This window comes from Bombina bombina, chromosome 7, assembly GCF_027579735.1.
Source record: "Bombina bombina isolate aBomBom1 chromosome 7, aBomBom1.pri, whole genome shotgun sequence".
NCBI lineage: Eukaryota > Metazoa > Chordata > Amphibia > Anura > Bombinatoridae > Bombina > Bombina bombina.
The window spans coordinates 104,164,170-104,170,637 of NC_069505.1; positions in this window are offsets into that span (position 1 = coordinate 104,164,170).

A 6,468-nucleotide genomic window follows, 5' to 3' on the forward strand; every position below is an offset into this window, starting at 1 on the left:
CCGAGAATGGCTACACCTAATTGGTGAATAGGATCACACCCCTTCATGACGTAGTCCAATGTAAAGACAACTGAAAAATCGATAACCACGATAATCTGATCAAAGGCAGAAACCTAAGTATAAATGTCATCTGACGTGGGCCCAACTAGTTAAACAGATATTCTCTTGATGAGCACATACATAAAAGGCAAGCCGATACATCAAGTCTACAAGGGGCGTGATCTATAGTCGTAGTAACATCAAACAGCCATGGCCTCTAAGTCTAAACAAGCAGAAAAAAAATCAAAACAGCTGAAACTCAAATCAGTCCACATCCCTCACTGATAGAAGAGATACCAGCAGATGTAACCCACCCCATAGTAGCTCAAGTGTGTGCTTTATTTCTGCCCAAGATGGATCAACTGCAAACTGGGGTGGATGCTTTAGCATCTGAGGTCAAACAATTTGCACAGAGGCTGGGACAAGCGGAACAACGCATATCGGATGTGGAGGACAGGGCCAACGAAAATCAGGCCACAGTTCAGCGTTTGGACAGGCAGGTGAAATATCTCACAGACAAAGTGGAGGACTTGGAAAATAGGTCCCGCCGCAATAATCTGCGGCTGGTGGGACTGCCTGAGTCGGTATTAAATAAAGATCTTTTGGATTTTGTGCAAAAGCAGCTACCAACAATGTTAAAGATCCCTGTTGAAGCTTTACCATTTGTGGTGGAGCGTGTGCACCGTATAGGAGCGGACCATTCCACAGCTGACCGTACAGGCCCTAGACAAGTGATATTCAAGCTGCTCAACTATCAGGCACGCAGACATAAAGAATTTGTACCATATTGCAACAGATTGTATGGAGAAGGACGCAAAGTTGCTCTGCTATACCCTGCAAGAATCAGGCTTCAGACGCCTAACGGTCCAAGATTCTTTGCATCTCCTAAGGAACTACAGCTTTTCCTGTCCAGAGAAGATAGGCTCAAAGGGACTCAAGATGACTGAGCGAAACGGTGTGATTCAAGAGGGTTAGCAACAGACTGAATCCGGAAAATTCCCAACTTGGGAAGTATGGTCACAAAGATTACAATGCAATCAAACACGTGTCTAAAATCAGGACATTGTCCTATATGGACTAGTTTAAAATTTGTCATGGTGCCTGTTGCACTTACGTTAATGTTATTGTTAGTATTGTTTGAATCCTGGTCAAGACTCACTTTAATGCCATACAGAAAAGATGAGACACATGCCACTCTTGGACAGATCTTGGGTGAGGGCCTAGGAATGTTGTGGGACATTAAAAGAGGTATCTTGAACTTGAGTTATCGGAAGAAATACATGATGGTAATGTATGCTAGCTGTTATATTCACACAATAAACTTGGCAGAGTGTGAATCAAATTGGTGTAAATACACAGATGAGTGTGGCAATAGTTCACCTATGACTTTCTGCTTCAATGAAGCCGCACCACAAATCAGTCCTAAGACGTCTAATGTGCCTCAATACAGTCCTGTATGGGTACAAATAATATGGGGTAAGCACTTGTAAACGTGCTCTCTTACCCACCACCTCCGACTTTTCTGGCTCCTGAGAGATAGGTAGAGACCTCAATATTCAATCGTTGAGAGCAACGGCCCCCAGTCTCTTCCGCCTCCGTCGGCGTCTAAGGCCCAAAGCGCTCCACAGGTGGCCCGGTGCTTCCGGGTTTTGACGTCACAATCAATAGGAAGATGCAGATTGGCTCATTGGCAGAGCGTGTAGTGAACAGCTGTTCGTCGGCATAGGATCTCTGGAACCAGCATACAATAATCATCAAACGAAATGTGATCCACGCCAGATAGGTTAAGCTAAAACTTGAACTTTATTCACTTCTTTAAAACAAAAGGAAGACTTGCAGGATACAGAGTGAGCGCAGCACTGGGCTTACGCGTTTCAGCAAACAAGCCGTAGTCATAGCCTATAGTGCTGTGTTCATCTCTGCTATTTAAGAACATGAGGGGTAGCTCATTGGCTTAAATCAATTGCTAATTAAAAACACTTTTGCGCCACTCTGTTGGATGTTAACTGTTAAACGCCTGAGAATAAGGGAACACAAGAACAAAAAGGGGGGCAGAACAAATAACCATACAAACAATTTGCATCCATCGCAGGGTACAACATTATAATAAATACCATAGCATTTGTCTAATATGGTGGTGATATGTGAATTTCTCCTAATACATTTAAGCACCGAAGAAATAAACATATCAGAGTACCCTTTTTAATATTTTACACGGACAAGTGCATTTGTAAAGTTCATATAAATATGTATATATCAAGAAACCCCCCAAAAATTAGATGAATTGTGTTATTCTACCTAATTATTTGTACATATTGAATGTAACAAAGTGACCCCTGAAGAATGTAGTTTTGAATATCTATTATGTCTAAATGAAGGAAACCTCTCCACCAAAGATCCATATGGAATGTGCCTTAATTCTTAGCTTTATTTGTTTATTTAATTATTTAACATTGTCCCTTAGGACCTATTGCACTAAACCTATCCATCTCACTCCTCGTCATTGTAACATACAATCTCCTAAGTTAGTGTACAAAATTTTCACAATGTGGATAATGTGTCTGGTGGATTGCCAAATGGGCACACCATTTCATCTGAATTGGTTTTATTCCCAATAATTTATCATGTCAAATTTGGAATTTAGTCCCTTGGGGACTCTGGTTTCCATTTTAAATATCCAAAATATTTCTCTCTTTGCTAGAAGCTGGTCAAGATTACCTCCCCGTTTCGGTAGGACTACTTTTTCTATTGCACACCACCTGAAGGTTTTTAAATTACTGGTATGTGTTTTTGCAAAGTGCTGCACCAACGGGGTGGATGCCTTGCCCAGACTGATAGAAGAGAGATTTTCTCTGATCCTGGAATTCATGTCTCTCGATGTGAGGCCTATGTATTGTTTCTTACACTGTATACATGTGATCAAATATATGACATAACTAGTTCTGCAATTCATGCAAGAACGTATGTCATACTTAGCCCCATTCGCCATTGACTCAAAGTCCTTGGTTACTTGCACAAATTCACATGGACGACAGTGATGGCTCCCACATTTGTTTGTATTGAGAGGTTTTTTCAAAACAGTTGGTGCCAATAATGAACCAAGAGTTTTGCTCTTTGTATAGGAACATCTGATTCCTGTATCCACTGTCCTATTTAGCTGATCATCTGCTGCAAGCAGTGAGAAATTCTTCACTATCTTGCAGATCTCGTGATATTGGAAACTGTACACTGTGACAAAGTTCACCTTGTCTGGTTTGTCTTTCCTGTTACTAGTTCTTTTGTCAAACTTGAGTAACTGGGCCCTTGGAATAGAATCAACCACTGCTTCTGCCCTAGCTATGTCTTTGCTAGGATACATCCTGTCCCTCAATCTTTGTTTGAGGTTAAGGGCTTCACTGCGATAGTCTGAGGTTTTAGAGCAATTTCGTTTAAGTCTAATTAATTGCCCCTTGGCTATCGCAAACCTAATCTGCTTGGGATGGCAACTATTGCCATGTAAGATGGTATTCCCTGTTATAGGTTTGCGATAGACACAGGTGGCAACTCCCTCGCCTGTTATACCTTTAAGTAACAGATCCAGGAAATGTATTTCAACCGGATTGGTTTCACAGGTAAAACTTAGGCCCAAGTCATTCCTATTAAGGAACTTCATAAACTGTTCAATGCTCTCTACTCCACCTTTCCAGACCAAGAGCAGGTCATCAATATACCTGTAATATAGTTTGATGTTGTCTCTGTGGGGATTGCCATCTCCAAAGATGCAGCCTAGCTCCCACCAGCCTAGATATAAATTGGCGTAGGATGGAGCAAACTTGGCTCCCATTGCCGTTCCGCATCTCTGGAGATAGCAACCCCCCTCAAACTGGAAAAAATTGTGAGTGAGAAGAAATCTCACTACCCTCAAGATAAATGTCTGAAAATCCAAACTGAAATTGGAATAGTTCAGCAAAAAGAAATGGATGGCCTCTAAACCCTTGTCATGTGGGATGGAGGAATACAAGGCGACAACGTCAACCGTTAGCCAAACATAGCTACTGTCCCATTTGAATCTCTGAACTATATCAATAACATGCTTGGTATCTTTAAGATGGGTTGCCAACTGTACCACTAAAGGTTGCAATATGGAATCGATCCACTGCGACAAATGTTCCAACAGTGAACCGATTCCACTTACAATGGGCTTTCCCTGTACATTGACTAAGGATTTGTGTACTTTCGGCAGATGGAGGAAAAGGGGGTCCGTGGGTGTTGTACATAAAGATAAGCCACCGTGTGGTTATCCAGAAACCCCTGTTCCCTACCATCATCCAAAATTTGTTTGAGTTCCAATTGATAAACTCTGGTAGGGTCCCTATCTAGTTTCAGGTAATCATGGGGATTGTGTAACTGTCGTGATGCCTCTGCTACATAATCTACCCGATTCATGACCACAACCGCACCGCCTTTATCCGCGGTACGTATCACCAGATTGAGATTATTCTGAAGGTCTCGCAGGGCCTTCCTCTGTTTGTACGTTAAATTGTGTTTGGTCTTGGTACATGAACCGGCCAGATCAGTGAGATCTGTTTCCATTCTCTGTTGGAATGTCTCCAAAATACTCCCTCGGTTGTGAATGGGGTAAAAGGTGGATTTGTTTCTAAGAGTTGCCACTCTGTTGATTCTACCTGAGGGATCGTTCGACTCATTTTCTAGAGACTGTAATGCGACTAGATCACACACCTCATGAAAGTCGTGCAAAGTATTGTTCTCAGCTATGTGTGACGTTGTTTCCTCTTCCCTGTTTGTTATATTATCATTTGTACCAAAATGCTTTTTAAGGGTCAAATTTCTAATTAGGCGATTGACGTCAAGTAAAGTCTGGAACAGATTAAAGTCACTTGTGATCGAAAATCCCAAACCAAGCGACAGGACCTGAATCTGTTCCAGAGATAACGTCTCAGAAGAGAGATTCAAAACATTGTTTCTCATTTGTATCTGGTTTGCGGACGATTGCCCCTGAGTTGATATCTCCCCCCTCCCTCCCCTTGCGTCTGCTGTTTCCCCCCTAATTGATCTTGGGTCTCTGGAAAAACCTGAGGAAAAACCTGTTCGAAATCTGGGTATGAGGACCTCTGTGTATCTGTGGTTTCATATCTTTGTTGTGACTGTTGGTTAGTGTCTTGTCTATTTGTTCGTAATGAACCTTGTACCTGTGTGGGCTTATGATAGGCCCCTTGTTGTATTATAATCTTATCTTTTGGTCTAACCACCGGACCACCCCCAAGTATCACAGGGGGACCTGTATGTGTTATGGGGGAGACTAGCATATTAGCTACGGGAGCGGGGTTACTACCTCCCTGGGCAGCCGGCAAAAATCACTTTCTTCATCTGAGGAATACACTGTGTCGCTCCCAGAGAATGACACATTCTTATTTTGTTTATCTGTTATATTCAATCATGTGTGATTGCCTAGAAGCTGTACACCTTTATGTTCTAAGCTGTTTTGAAATATTGTTTACATATGATCGCCTAGGTAGGCCCAGAGCTCCCTTAAGGAATTGGGGTAAAACTGAGGCAAGTCATAAGGGACACAGGCAATTACTATTACTGCCATCTCAGGGAGATGCTGTTTGGGTAATGCCATTGCCTACAATATGAATTCAAGGGGAATTAGTATGTAAATGGGGTCGGCTTGGACTAGAGAATAGTATCAATGATGGAACCCGGCTGTAAATTTAAGTTGGTTGCGTGGAATATGGGGGGGATCACGTCTCCTGCAAAAAGATCTATGATCCTTACGTGCCTCAACACAATGCGGCCAGACGTGGCCCTCCTGCAGGAAACGCATCTCACGGAGCTAGAACATGCTAAATTGCAGAGAAGCTGGGTAGAAGGTAGATACATTCTGCTAGAAGTGGTCTTCCGAGGCAATAGATACCACCTGTGTAGGTGTATATGGTCCCAATAATGGGGAAAAAAACAGCTTTAGAGATCCCGCCAGACCGCAAGGTGAGGTGATAAAGAAAAACAAGAACGAACGCACAGACCAGTCTATAATTGCCAACTTTAAGCAGTCCTTCAACTTACTAGATACCTGGAGAGTTAGTAACCCAGACAATAGGGATTTTACCTGTTTATCCAAGTCATTCCATACATTGTCAAGGATAGATTACTTTCTCACATCCCCTATGATCAATGCAGATGTAATAGATGTAGGTATATCTACGGTAATGATCTCAGATCACGCTCCTATATGGTTCACATTGGGAGGGGCCCCGGATAGTTCACACAAGTCTTCCTGGAAATTCCCCAAGTTTCTAGCCCACTGTCAGGACTTCAAAACACACTTACAGGCTGCGTGGAATGAATATGCAACACATAATGTAGACGCGCGTTGTAGGGAAGATCTATACTGGCATGCTTCTAAAGCGGTAATGAGGGGGGAGATAA